Source organism: Sorex fumeus, unplaced genomic scaffold (assembly GCF_029834395.1).
Source record: "Sorex fumeus unplaced genomic scaffold, SorFum_2.1 ptg000128l, whole genome shotgun sequence".
In the NCBI taxonomy this organism is placed as follows: Eukaryota; Metazoa; Chordata; class Mammalia; order Eulipotyphla; family Soricidae; genus Sorex; species Sorex fumeus.
The window spans coordinates 24,104,552-24,120,627 of NW_026606185.1; positions in this window are offsets into that span (position 1 = coordinate 24,104,552).

The window sequence follows — 16,076 nt, forward strand, 5'->3', positions numbered from 1 at the left end:
TTACCTTGCATGAAGCTGACCAGGGTTCAATTCCTGGCATCCCATATAGTCCCTGAGCCCTGCCAGAAGAGATCCCTGAGTTCTGCCTGGAATAATAGCACAAAAAATAAATAAATACATAAATAAATAAATAAATAAATAAAATTCAACACTTCCATGCATAGAGTAGCAAATATGTGATTGTTTCCCCTGTAATGATAAATCATGCCCTAGAAGAATTAAGAGCTAAACTGAAAATTAAAATTTAACAAATTAAAACTTCTTTGGAACTGACTGAGGCTAAAGTGAGAGATGCTTCTCTTATTCTGTCCTTCTCCTTAAAGTCAACACAAGAAAGAGAGCATGTAGGCTGAACGCAATCAAAAATATCTCAGATGATTGACCAACAAAGGTACCCACCAGCGTGCAATCTGCCCTTCCTAGAAATACACTTTCGGGTTCTTTTTCTATATGAATTTCTTCTTATGAGCACACAGAAGAAATGATTCTCAACTTGGAGGAGGGCGGGCTGAGTTTCCATGCCTGCCCCAGCAGAACCCCGGCAGCTGAAAACCTCCAGAACCCAACCACGCAGCCATGCTCAGGACTGCTCTCCATAGGCTTTGACGAGTCTCACCTAGTAGGGAACCTGCAGAAAAACCCATGTATACAGGACCTGTGGCTGAGATCTCCAAGCTCACTCAGAATGGAACTGGACCTCCTCCCCCCAGCTTCCCAGTTTTCTAGTAGCTTGGCAGTCACACCCACAAACTGCCCCTGGCACCATATAATCTCATCAACAGCCAAGATCCAAAGACTATCAAAAAAAGGTCCCAGAAAAGAGCAACACAGAACGTCCTGAAGCACACAGCCATGACCCTATTCCACTGATGTACCAAAACTAACACACATTTGTTTGGGTTTAACATATATGCTTTTAATCTCTTATGCAACAGCTTAAATGGCTCCAAGATGAAATACAACAATCTTCACACACTTTCCTCTTATGGTGGTGGGATTAGTGTTTGAATATTATCTGTAATTAATAATTGTGAACAACTTTATAAAAATAAAATAAAATTTTTTTAAAAAAGAGATGGTTCTCTAGGACATGTCTGCCATCTTCCACGCTGCTTGTATGTTCCTAGAGAAGTTCTTTCTTTCTTTCTTTCTTTCTTTCTTTCTTTCTTTCTTTCTTTCTTTCTTTCTTTCTTGCTTCCTTCTCTCTCTCTCTCTCTCTCTCTCTCTCTCTCTCTCCTTATCTCTCTCCCTCTCCTAGGAGTGAAACCAGACTTTTACAGGGACAGTTTGGTGAGTGAGCCAGAAGTGGAGTTCTGCTGCTTTACATCAGGAAATTATCAGGCAAGTCCATGCAACTATCAGAACTCTCTTTATACTAAGAACCACAGTCTTTTTATCCATCCTGTTAGTAGGTTGCCTCTTGCAACGCTGTGGGGCAGGTTGAAGTAACAGGTCTTGGTTAACCAGTTCTGTAGAAAATTACCTCTAGTACTCATCTGAGACTCCCTAATACTCCAGTTCACCTTCTGCGCATCCACTACTGTGTCTGTAGTTCCGGTCATCATAGGAAAATACCATCAGTCTTGGAAAAGCATGCTAGGAAAGGTAAACTCTATTTGGTTGAAACATGGTTAGTCTGAAGTACACATTTTCATATCCTGGAATTTAATTTAACTTGTTAATAGAATTGGATGGTTATTGCTGGAAATCTGAGTAATGGAGAATCTGAAAACCAGCTAATAATCTGAGGTACATATTGGAAGCATCATCTTATCTCATTGGATGGGCAAATTTGAATTACTGCAAAAGCAAGATTATATATTACATAATAGGAAAATTTCACTGTATGAGGGTAAGGAAGAGAGAGATCAATACAACTGAAAAATCTTTAAAAAGAAACTTTAAATGAGTTCTCCTACTCATACCACGATTTCACACAACTTTGGTAGAAGTGGTTGAATGCACTATTGGCATCAGTAAAATTATTTTATGGGTTAAAGAGATAATACAGTATATAAGGTTCATATTTTGTACCAGCCAACCCAGGTCTCTGGTACTGAATATGGTTCTCTGAGTTCCACCAGGAGCTATCACTGTGCAGAGAGCAAGGAGAAAGTCCCGAGCACAGCAGAGTATGGCCCAAACATAACCCCACCACTATAGAAAAGAAATTATTTTATAAGGAAAGTACTATTCCTTTAACTTCTAGCAAAGGTCACAATTATAGGGAATTGATCCACAAGGCTTTTTTGTCTATGCTTTCTTTCTTTCAGTCTCATTGTTGAGACTTTAATTTTCTAATATGTGTTGTGTCTCATTTGTTTGATATGTTATGGGCTGTGATTGAGGTAGCTGTCTTGTATTTACAAGGGTTTCTGATTGTCTCACAGATTTTATGTCAAAGGGTATTGAGGTTCCTAGGCTATTTATTATTGTTACAAGAAGGAGAAATAATAATGTGCCCTAAGGTAAGAAGCTAATTCTAAGGAAATCTTAAAAATAAAAACACTGCTAACTTTTTGGGCATCATTATAGTTTATTAAATCCAAGAACTCCAGGGCTTACCTAAAAAATCAATGGCTAATGTACATTGAGTCTTTCCTTTGTCCTGTCTTATACTGGGAGTAAACTTTGGATCTTTTATATAATCTTATTTTACAAAACACATACTTCTTGGTTAAATTGCAATTAAATTGAACTTCTAAATTGGTTATTGCCCTGTGAAAAATTATAGAGCTCTTAATCTAACTTTCTTATTGGGAAAAGATTAAACTGTCAAAAGAAAATGAAATCATGTAAAAGTATCATGCTAGCCGTAGGGAATTTTTTTAAGACTTCAAATTATATCTTATCAAAGATACAACCTTACTTTTGCAATCATGCCAAAAATCCCTTTAAAGTTTCAGAAGCCACTAGGGACTCCTGAGTTTCCAAAACGTTTGTGCTTTAAGTTCAAAACTACACTTACAGAAAAGAAATGCAATGTGCTGATTAGGTTCAATACACAATAGAAAGTAAGAAATCCCAGTTTGTTTCCTGATCCTCTTCCTTCTGTACTTGTCATTACCACAAATATTTTGGAATTTTATGAGAACAAAAATCTTGGGAATGGAACTAGAGTGATAGCACAGAGGGTAGGGCGTTTGCCTTGTACGCGGCTGACCCAGGTTCGATTCCCAGTATCCCATATTCCCAGTATCCCAAGTACTACCAGGAATAATTCCTGAGTGCATGAGCCAGGAATAACCCCTGTGCATTGCCAGGTGTGATTCAAAAAGAAAAAAAAAATCTTAGGATTGGATGCAGTTCCCTCCCTCCCTCCCTCCCTCCCTCCCTCCCTCCCTCCCTTCCTTCCTTCCTTCCTTCCTTCCTTCCTTCCTTCCTTCCTTCCTTCCTTCCTTCCCACTTATCTGCTGAACTTCCTCTTTGACCCATGGATATGGATGCAGTTTTTTAAGCTCTTCTTGGTATTTCAACAACTATATTTGTTCTCAAGCCTGGCTACATAGGTGAAATTTTTTGTTTGTTTGTTTTGTTTTGTTTTAGCTGTTGTGAGCCAACTACAATCATTTCAGGCTTTTCCATTGATTGTAATCGAATATACTTAATCTAGAGTATAAGAATCTTAATTTCTGGTTAACTAGGCAGTGCAAAACTTTGCATACACATACAACCTAGGTGTTTGTTTGTTTAATAAATTATACTGTCTTCGTCTTACAAAGAAATGTTTTATAGGGCCAAAGGCATGGCTTCAGTTAACATGTCTACCCATCCCAGATCTTCTCTAGGGTTTTAGGGACTGAGAAAATCCTTCCAGTCTAGAACAGAGAACTTTGGAAGCAAGATTCTGTTTCTGAGCTAATAATTTTCTACCACCAACTTGAAAACCAAAGAGTCATACTTTGAATTACAAATTTAAGGAAAAATTTCTTTTAAAAGGATTGAGTAGAGGACTATTTTGAAACTAAGTCAGAAAAAATTCTTGAATTTTGCAAATATTGGCAGTCCAAATATTTATTTAAAACTAGTACAGGTGTCTGAAATTCTAATGAAAGTAAAGAGATCTTTTTGTGTCTATATGTTTGTCTTTCCTTTATGGTTTTTTAAAATTTGGCTGCTAGATAACATACTTAGAATTAATTACTATATGTTGCCAATTCCTATTCTAAATTTAGGAATGTAATAAAAACAAATCTAAAGTTTTTGAAAAGGTGATCTGGGATAATTTTGGTAAATAAAAGCAACTTTAAAATTCAGTGGTTTAGTTTGAAACACCTATGTATCAAAAGTTTTAAAATTGGGTTTTATACTTTTGGTTGTCCTCAATTAGTTTTGATTTTATTCATCATAATTAGTTTGTGTTATCTAAATAAGAAAATTAGAGCCAGGAATATAGCTCAGCTATAGAACATCTGCTTTGCATGTTTGGGGCCCCAAGTTTGAGCCCTGTTACTGCAAAAACAAGACAAAACACAACAAAAAAGCAACCTAAAAAGAAAAATTATTTCCTTGGTCCATTAAGGTTTTATTATGGATAGTATGAAGAAAGCAATATGTGCTAATTAGTGCCAGGGATGTCAGTACATCAGATAAATTACTTAAAAATTTAAAAAAAATAAAATAGGTAATAGAAATCTCTAGTTATAATTAGTCTCTCTGAGATTTTTAGTAATTTGATAGAGTACGTTAAATTAAATAATAAGATAAAGAAATGATCCTATCTGTCAAGATAATCCCTCGACTATGGTTCTTGATTGACTTGTTAAGGGTCTATCCTGAAGGAAGCAGAGTCACAATACTGAACCCTAATGAAATTTTAGTTTGTGATTGGGGAGTCTCTATTTCAAATGTATTTCTTAAATGATTTTCTTGGGAAAATAGATTTTACTGTTAACAATGGGAATGAGTTGACTATTATTATTTTTTAATTAAAAATTATTTATCAGGGCTGGAGAGATAGCACAGCGGGTAGGGCGTTTGCCTTGCACGTGGCCAACCCGGGTTTGGTTCCCAGCATCCCATATGGTCCCCTGAGCACTGCCAGTAGTAATTTCTGAGTGCAGAGCCAGGAGGAACCCCCGTGCATCGCTGGGTATGAACCAAAATGCAAAAAAAGTAATATATTTATCAAACAAGTAAAATAAAAATAACTAAATAAAAAAATAAAATAAAATCAGTTGACATATCAGGAATTTTTTAATTAAAATTTTTTTTAGTTATTTATTGAACAACTGTGTACTACAAAGTCACATAATTATTCATGATTGGGTTCCAGGGGTGTAGTGCTCAAGCACCAATCCCTTCATCAATGTCTGTCCACCAATGTCTGTCCCCAGTTTCCCTCCTGCTCCCCAGCCTACCTCTCTGGCAGGCACATTTTCCATTTTCCTTTTTTCTATGTAGGCTGTGGTTTACAACACTTTTACTGATAGGGTATCATGTACATCACTTTATTTCCCTTCAACATCCAGTCCTTGTCCAGAGTGACCACTTTCCTGTGTCATTGTTGTAGTGGTACCTTCCCTGAGCTATCCCCTCTGCTCTCACAGTGACTGACTTTTTGGGTCTCTTTCCTCCTAAACTATTTATTATTTTAATTGTTAATTGTATTATTTATCTTATTGGGCCACACCCAATGGTGCTCAGGACTTATCTCTGTCTCAGGACTCATGGATCACTCCTGGCAGGTTTTGGGGGACTGTGAGTTCACAAAGTATGTGGGTGCTGTGATGACGCATGCATTCAGTGGCCAAGAGCCACCTCCCATCCTCTCCAGGCCTTCCCAGCAGAGAGACAGAGAGATGAGGGATCATAGCCTGATATTGGAAATGACCCATTTAATGTCTCCCAGGGACATTTACATTGCTTTTGCCTTTTCCTCTAGTTATATGTGTTAAACAATTAAATTTACTTCTTACCAATACTTGCACTTGTTTGGATAAGCACAGCAAGAGACAAAAATTTCAAAACTTAGTTCTCTGGGCTCTGAGAGCAAGCAAGGCTTTTACCATAAATACCAAACTAAGTCTCCTCAGACCAGTTCAGCTTGTCCTTCCCCGTGGGGTCCTGTGTCTTATGTCATAACAGTTTGCATCAAGACCAAGCATTTATGCTTTCTAGACTGCCCCATTTCAATGCTGGGGTAGCTTTGGCCCCTTGTCCCGGGTCGATGCCAGTCCCATGGTGAGACCTCCCATTTGGGGTGTTAGGAATTACAGCAACTGAAACCTGAGTCCAGTAATTATGATGGATGCTCAGGAGTAGATATATTTTAGAATTGATCAGTTAACAAATATTTGGACCACATGATTTGCAGTTTTTCTGTGTTTAGCCATAGAACATTGTTCTATAGTAAAATATAAAAAGGATATAGGGGAAATAGAAAAGCAAGTACAAATACACAGCACTCCAAATACAAATCACTACAAATACAAAGTCCAGAATGACAAAAAAGTTTGGCTTATAAGTAATTAAGACTGACTTGGGGAACTGAGACAATGAGAGGTAAAACACAAAGAAAAGGTTAAAGATAAACTTTAACTAAATTAGGGATGCTAGCAAGAGCAGGATAAGCTTCTCTGGGAAGAGGAAAGGGGTAAATCACTGATGAAGCCTAAAACACTTTAGGTTAATATCCTAGAGGGGACCCTATATGGGATTGAACCCAGGTCAGCCATGTGCAAGGCACGTGCCCTACTCACTGTACTATCACTGTGCCCTCAGCTTGTTCATTTTTGAAACCAAGGATTGAACTTATTAAGTAGATTGGAGTCTAGAAAATTGTACTATAATGAAGCACAAATAGAAGTTATGATAATTTGTTATCTTGTAAAGATACTGGTGCAACATAATATTTTACTTATGATTTTGAAATTAGAAGTTAAGGTTTTAAAGTTTATACTTTCTAAGAATATTATGAAATCCACACCAATGCAATAGGAATAAAACCTCTGAATATAAGACAGTAGTTGTATGTTTTAAATAAGAAAGCTATAAAGAATGCATGTTTTTATTGAGGGAGTAGAAGGAATTGTGTGTCAAAGGGAAAATGTTTCATGGGAACTAGAATGCTTCTTGAATTTTTCTAAGATTTCACTATGACTTTTCAAATTAACATTTCACGTTTTTCTTGTTGACTTGTATTGGATAAAAACTGATATTGTTCTTTTAAAAAAGAAATGCAAGCTAGAGATGAAGAGCTTAATAAAAATCCTGTGTTGTTTTCCCATATGTCCGAGGACATCTGCGACACTGCAACCCAAGACAACCTGTCATCTGAAGCTATGATCAATATCTATAAATTATTCTCCACCAGAAATTTTCAGAGTTCTTAACTGATTTTTGGTTTGCTTAACCCCCACCCCATTGAGAGACTGGTTCTATTAAATAATTGGACAACTTGTGAATTGTGGAATGTCTCAAGAAGTTTCAATAGCAAGACTTTAGAGTAACTGCCACTAAAGTCTGCCACTACCTCCTCCGCCGATATGTCTTGGGTAAAATGATGATTTTATGGACGAGGCCCTGAAGGCACATTGGAGATTACATTAGAAGGGATACTTTCCCCCCAGCATGTCAGTTTCTTCTGTTCAACCATCTCACTCCTTTTTTCATTACAACTCTGCTCAGCAGGAAGTAACCAGATCTGAATTGATGCCTCACTTTCTACCATATTGTAGAACTATCTGACAGTGGGGACTTGAAAGAGGCCAAAAGGAATTAATAGCCGGATTCAAAAATTAAAACCAGAAAACTCCTCTGAACTTGGATGGTTGAGAATGCAAAGAATGTTTCTCTTATCTTGTCCTTTCCCACAAAGTCTATACAGGATGATAGTAGGATGAACTATGCCTGAGAGGATCAACCAACAGGAGAATTTATTGACCATACTGGCACCCACCAGTCTTCAACCTACCTATTCCTAAAAATATACTTCTTGTGCTTTTTTCCTTATTTTAACTGTTCCTTGTGAACATGAAAAAAGAGATGGTTCTCTAGAACATGAATCTGCCATTTTCAACTAATCTGCATGTTGCTAAGGGCGTGTCACCCCCAACCACTCCCCCCCCCCCCCCCCCCCCCCGTGCCTCCTTTGTTCTCATTTAAGTGGCCTCTTCATCTTCCAGTGGCAATGGAACTGAGCCTTCACAATTGCAGTGGGAAGAAGTCTTTGCTTTCCTACAACACTCATTGGTAGGAAATAACTAAAACATAGTAGGGGAATTCAGATGTTACAATATCCCAAAAGAATAACAAATATCTACCACTGACCTTAGCACTATCATTGAAAACAGTGAAAAAATTACAGATAAATTAATATTGAACTCAATATAGTAGAAAAGGGGAAAAATTAGTAAAATCAAATCAAGGAAATAAAAAATTATATGGGGTTGGAGAGGTATGACAGTGGGAAAGGCCCTTATCTCTCACACAGCCAACTAGGATTTGTTTTTTGTTTTTCATTTTAAATTACTTTTATTTTTATAAAGTTTTCACAATAGTTTATTAATTTATTACATTTAATCTTACCACCATTATACCTTCCCACCACTATATTTTGACTATTTCCACCGTGACCTGCAAAGCCTGCCCCCAAGGCAGGACCTAACTAATTTGCTTTGTATTGCTTGTAATGAATAATCCATTAAAAATTATCCAAAGAGTTTCCTTACAGGAAACTGTGTGAAGATTGTTGTATTTCACCCTGGATCTATTAAGCCCTTGTTCTTGGTGGTACATCAGTGGTGTAGAGTATGAGATGTTGCTCCAGGAATTTGAAAATTTTAAATATGTTGATACATCTGAGGTTAATTAATTTTTTTTAACTGAACTTTGGGGTCCAGAAGCATTTCTCAGAGTGTTGCTCATGTTGCTCTCTTCTGAGAGATTTATTTATGATTCTCTGGATCATGGCCATTAATGAGCTCACATGCTGCCAGAGGAAGTTCGTAGTCATGACTGCCAGGCTACCAGAAGCACAGGGAAATGGGGGGAGGTCTCCAATTCCCAACTCCTTGTAAGCCTAGAGATTTCAGCCACAAGTCCCACATACCTGTTTTTTGTTTGTTTTATTTTTAGCAGATTCACTCATGATGAGGCTTGTCTGAACCTATAGAAGTCGGCTGTGAGCATAGCAGTGATTGAGTTCTGGAGGTTTTTGGCTACAGGAGCTCTGTTGGGGCAAGTGGGGGGGACTCACCTACTCCCCTTCAGGTTGCCCCCAATGTGACAGCCTGGCACTGTCCAGAGGCATCTCTGCAGCGTGTTCACAGCCAGGATTTGATCCCTCGCACCATATATGGTACTCTGAGCATAGAGCCAGGAGTAAGCTTAAGTACAGACAGGTGTACCAAAAACAAAACAAAAAGTTAATATAAAGAGCACAAACAAAATATATATAGAAAAACTATACAGAGATAAACATTTTCATAGCTCTTTTTTGAAATAGGCAGACCTCTAGCAGATGGACGCTACATATAGTAAGAATTGGAAATGCAGAGTTGGGATTTTCAAAAGTTCTTAAGAAATATCTATTGCACTTCTGGCTAGTAAATTTGAAAATTTACATGAAAGGAAAATATTTTGAAATATCTAGTGCTGTTGAATATTTGTGTCTGAACTCAGAAAAGATCAAACAGAAAAAAAGGTCAGTAGAAACAGATCATTATTAAGGTTTTGGAGACAGAATTGATAAAAATTTCCTTAAGAGCACCGTTAATTTTAGGAAAGATAAAGAGAAGCTGCCGTGGCAACCCAGGATAAACAGTGACACAATGAAGAAGTTCATGAGAAAATCCAAAAGACACCAAGAAAGGCATATGAGGGAAAAGTCTTAGCAGCGGAAAGAGAGAAGTCCATGCAGTGTCACTGGAAAGAGACATTAGGTGTTCCAAGGATGAAGCGCAAATTGCCCATTGGAATTGAATGGCTTGAAATGACCTTTCTTATAGCAGAGCTAGTGCCACCCTGTGGCAACAGAGGTACTGATGTTAATCAGGGAACCTGTCAAAGGATAAGTTGCAAACGTAGGTGTTTCCGGGAGCTCGACTCTGATGGAGAGAACAGTGTAGGACATAAAAGGAGGATGACTGAGAGCGAGGGGAATGAGAGCGAAGCAAAAGACTAGGATAGAGAAATATGTGGTTTGACAATACAGGTGCAAGGGGAGGGACCCTTGAAAGGCAAATAAGCTGCTTCTTCCTGTGATAATATGGGGAAGTGATGAGTCCAGGTGTGGCAGGAGATAAGTCATACAGGGAGGGTGCAGAAACTTGAGGGGATTCTGGCTAGAGACCTGATTTCCTGAAGGGGGGATGAGATGAAGATTCACTGAGAGAAAAAGGGTGGGAAGCAAGCAGAGTCCTTGGGTAGAGGATCAAAAGTAATTTTTAGAAAAATCAGGAAATGGGAGTTTTGAGTAAAGGAAAGGGCATCAAGAGGCCTTTTTTAACACTCTCTGATCTGCACTACCACCAGGACCCCTGGCATCTGATTTGTGGGCATTTCCCTCACATTGCCTTTAAATCTAGTTTTCTAATGATGATTTATAAAGATATGGCTAGTCAAACTTTCTCATAAAAACTTTCTCATTCTCATAAAGAATGACCTTTCAGGGGTTGGAGCCATAGCACAGAAGGAAGGGCATTTGCCTTGCACACACCCAACTCTAGTTCGATCCCCGGCATCCCGTAAGGTTCCCTGAGCAGCGCCAGAAGTAATTCCTGAGTGCAGAGCCAGGAGGAATCCCTGAACATCACCAGGTGTGACCCAAAAGGCAAAAAAAAGACCTTCCAGTTATCCACATTTCTATATTAGTAAGGACATTCCTTTTTTCTCTTTCTTTCTTTCTTTCTTTCTTTCTTACTTTCTTTCTTTCTTTCTTTCTTTCTTTCTTTTAAATGTAGGAGTACTGCTATTTATTCTGCCACTGATTAGGCTGATTGAATTGTGCATGAACTCCACCTTACTTTTTTCCCCATTTTTTAAATAATTTTATTTATTGAATCACCGTGAGAGCAGTTAAAAAGCTTTGGGGTTTAAGTCTCGGTCATACAATGAAACATCCATACCTTCACCAGTGTCCATTCCCCTCTGGATATCTCAGCTCTGTGGTCACAACCAGAGAGTTTATTTTCATTTGTCTTTATTTCCATTGTTGTTTCTTTATACCCTACATGTGAGTAAGAGTGTCTAGTTCTTCCTCTTTTGCTTTTCTTAGCATGACCCCCAACAGTTCACTCATGTTGTTGCAAGTCAATTTTTCATCTTTTCTTACAGCTGAATAGTATCCTATTCTGTAAATATAGTCTTTACCTGCTCATCTGTTAGTGGGTACTTGGGCTGTTTTTATACATTGGGTATTACAAAGAGAATTAAAGGATTATAGATGTGCAAATATGTCTTTGAGTTAGTATTTTGGTATATTTCTAATAGATACTTAGGGAGTGGAATTGCTAGGTTAATTGATAAGTCTATTTTTAATATTTTGAAAAACCTCCATACTATTTTCCATAGAGGCAGGACCAACAGTAAATAAGGATTCTTTTTTTTTTAAACACCCCCACTAATACTAGCTGCTTCTGGCCTTTTTCATATAACTGGCACTTTCTATTTTTAAGCAAATATTTTAGAATATTAAATTTACTATAATGTGCTAAGAAAATACTTTCAAAGGAAGGGAAAACTTAAGCTAAAAGCATAATGTATTTTCTCAATGAAATATATAAATAACTAAAATGGAAAGAATTACTGTATCTTAACCTTGAATAAAAAATGTAGTGCAAGTTATTTATAGGAATAAAAAAACTCCAGTGAAAATGGCTAGTTATTTATAAGAAGTCTGGAGTAAAATAAAACTTTGCCAATCTCCAAAAACTATAATATTAACAGATAATACTACATAGATATAAAACCACACTGTGAAACATCACTAATCTTGAAATACTTATTTAGAGTTCGTAACAATTCTGACAAAAGCTTAGCAGAAGTTTACCTTTTTGCCATTATTAATCAAATGATAGTATAAACAATATTCATAAAGTTAATGTTTAGGTTACATTAGAGAACAAATTATGTTCATCATACCATACTTAGTAACATTTTACATGTGAATTATAAACATTTTAATCTATTTCTAAAGGTAGTTTTCTTTAGGAACTCTACTATTTCTGTACTTGTTTGACCTTAAATAAAACTCTCTTTGAAGATATTTATCATTCAAATTTTAAATTAATTTTACTAAGAGCTTCTTTATCCAAATTTTTATTTATATAAAATAGTTAATCATGATTATTTCTTTTGTTCAATTTGGTCTTCTATTTTATCTTAAAATAGCAAATAGAAGAAATGAACCATGACAAAAATTACAACAGTTTTTGGAATTTCTCCTAAGAAACAACTAATATGGCATTTAAAATCATTGTCACAAAAAAAAATCATTGTCACTCATCTTTTCCCAAATGTTATAAGAGCATATTTATTATTTTCATTATTTCTCAGATGAGTAAGACAATATTTAAAAAATAGGGGGACTTTTTTCTTTCTACTATTTATTTAGGTAACTTGGTTATAATAGTGTTTGATGTATGAAGTTACTGCACCCCTTATCATTAAAGTGCCCAAACCCTTTACCACTCTCCCTATTTCTTCTCTAATCCACCTCTTCATCTCCCCCGATCCCATCTTTCCTCAGATTGCTTGGTAACCTGAGTTGAACACAACCAAACGTGTATAACCCCACAACAAGCATGTCAACCAGAATGTGGTTGCTGCATATTTCGTTATGAGAACGCAGAATGCTTAGTTGTGAGAACATCACAGCTAAAATAGTGCAACCTTGGCAAGTGCCTGTGAAAACACCACGTTTTCAAATACAGCCCCCATGAGCACCACAACCAATTTTCCAAGAACCATAGCCAAGTGTATGTACAACTTTTGGTCATTGCAACAATGTCAAAGGGAATTATGGTTTATCTTGTGAGTCAGGAGCCATATTTCCTTTTTCCTTGAGCTTTGTCTTTTCACTGAGTTTGAAAATAGGCTCAGATATCAGTCCTGAGTGGCTGCGTAGTGGGCTAAAAGTTTCAGACCGATTCTCTGAGCTGTAAAACATCAAATAGAATAAAATACTGACTCTGAACAAACAGGAAAAATTGCTCTCAATTAGCATTCCCATTTCAAAACCATAATTTTGTTTAAATAGAAATACTGACAAAAACCATAACCTGTTAAAGACCAAAACTTACTTCTTCATCCAAAAAAACTTTTCAAGCTTAAGTATAATCCCATTTCAGAGGATGGAGACACAGCACCTGGTGTCCATTACAACTTCATTAGTCTTTTTAAGGGATCATAACATTTTCGTGAACTTGATCATAGCACAATGGTTAACTCAGGCAAGCAAGATTATTTTTTGTCACTTGTGGAAGATCATATGTGGACTATGAAGTGATTATGATGACAGAGGTATAAAAGCCAAGATCCTTCTTGAAAAGCAAGATTATGCTCCTGCCATATTCAAAGGCTTGATTTTCAGTTTGGGGTATCATCAGTAGTTGGGAATTCTGAGGTGCATTCAATGCATTTTCTTTCCCTGCTCCATTTGTAAGCCTTTCCCTTTATTATTAACCTCTGTTCCTCTAATTTAGTCATTTATTGACTGTTAATTGCTAAGTAATGTTGTTACAAATAGAAAAACCAGAACTGTTCTTAAGAAATCACAGTATATCTTGATAATTCTCCAAATTTAATGAGCATGGAAATCAGCTGGAGAGTGAGATGAAATGTAAAAATGCAAAATCTCTCCCTATAATATTCTGATTCAAAGTTCTGACGTGAAGCCTAGTCATCCACACTCTACACAAACATCTCAAATGATTCTGATATAAGAACCCACTGCTCTGGAATGTAGAGTATGTTTTTCTCATTCACTAAAAACTTAACCATCCTTAGGACCTCTTCCCAAAGAAGTTTTCTATGTTCATCTCTCTTTATCTGTATCTCTCATAACACTTCATCTTAAACATTCTACCTTTACTGTAGATGTTTCTGGAATGCCGTGTCTCATCTACTAGACACCTGGCAGGGGGATAGTATCTAACTTGAGCTTGTATTTTCTGCAGTGTTAACACAGAATAATTATGTAAGTCTTGATTGCTGTTTCCTTAATTTTTTATATTACAATTCCATGAATTAGCAAAGTTGTTCATAATAAATTTGTTTTAGGCATTAAATGTTTCAGTCCAGTCCTACCACCAGTGTTTCAAAGGGGTTCATTTCTAAATGTAAAGTGGACATGGATAAATATGCTTTCATTATGAAGAAAGAAGGATTTTTGAGAGGTGGAATGCCAGGAGCAAAGCTTTACAGATTGGAATAAGCAAGTAACACCAAATAGCTTTGCTGAAATGGAGTAAGGGGAGCTAAAGAAGGAGTAGGGAGTGGGCAAATGCGAAATGCTGGTGGCCAGTACAGTTGTTGGGAGGTACTGGCCCCCTTACATAGAGCAAACCAAGATGTTAGAGATCTAGGTATACCAGGGTTCCAGTAAGCAACAGAGTTTACCATTACTCTTCCAGTACCCAATACTGCTTGGTTGGTCTTCCTGTACTCAAGCTATTCCCTTCCTGGAGTCCCCAAACTTATCCTGGGATCCTTTCTTCATATGACTGCTGGAAATTCTGAAGGCACTGAGCTGGAAAGACACCAAAGTTTACTTATCTTGTTTGTTTTCTATCTGTCACTGGTCTTCCTTGCTACCCTGGCTGTTTTATGTTAGAGCCTGGCATGGAGGAGCAATAGGGGACATGGGGAGAGATTTGGAGGATTCTTACAGATTGGCTATAGTGGTTCTTACAGAAGCTCCAATAGAGATGGAGGAACACAGAGAAGTATGAGATGAATGCCAAAAATAGTAATGAGTTTGGTAGATGAGGGGTTGAGAGAAGGGATAGATGCAAGGGAATTTAAGTGTTTTCATCTGTAAAAAAGTGATATTAGCACTGTTATGGGATGAGGATGAAATGAGACAGTGTTGCTGTAGGTTAATCAATGCAATGTGAGTGCAGTGAACTGCTATTGCTTTTTTGGGTAGGGAGGTTGGTGTACAGCCTGGAGATTTGTTTGTCCAGTCAAGGCATCTTCACCAGTACGATCCAATCTGTTTCAAGTACACTTCTTCCATACTGTTTCATTCCTTCTTTCCCACAGCACGTGTCAATCCTCAACTCTTCCCTGAGTTGATTTGTTTTGTTTTGTTGGGGGAGGGTTTGAATGCTGGGGAACTACTTCTGGCTCTGTTCTCTGGGGTGGGGTCACTCCTGGTGGCTGTCAGGAACCATGTGGTGCCAGGGATTGAACCTGGGCCAGCTTCTTGCACTTTCCCTCTGGCACCTTTCCAGAACTTTTAACCAGAGAAATTACAGTTAACAGATGATCTACTTATGACCACAATCTTCTGCTTTTGTGTTCTCCCAGACGGGTACTAGAGAAGGTGCTACGAAAGGACAGGATCATTTGGTAAAGCCTGCACTGAAGGGGGAGGAGCTGGGAGAACGTGATCTTCTAGGATCTCTCCTTAGAAGGGTCTTCTACAGGGGCACTGGGCTAGCTTTCTCAATGATGACATTCTATGACTTTGGCATATTATAGCTAATACCGTAAGTTGAGATTTTATGGGCTTTTTTTTCAATCTCATGATACTTTTATTAGAAAATGCTTGTGATAAAACTCACATGACATAAAATTTACTGTCCCTGGAGCCAGAGCAATAGTACAGCAGGAAGTGCGTTTGCCTTGCACATGGCCAACTCAAATTTTATCCCCAGGATCCCATATGGTCCCCTGAGCACTGCCAGGAGGAATTCCTGAGGGCAGACCCAAAAGTAACCCCTGAGAATTGCTTGGGGTAGTCCAAAAACAAAAAAAAAATTTGCTGTCCCAATCATTATCCCTTACATAATTCAGTTTCATTCAGTAAATGTACATTATTGTCAATCATCTCTAAAACTCTTTATCTTTCAAACCAGAAAATCTGTAGCCAATAGACAGTAACTACCCAGTCTCTTCCCAGACCAACC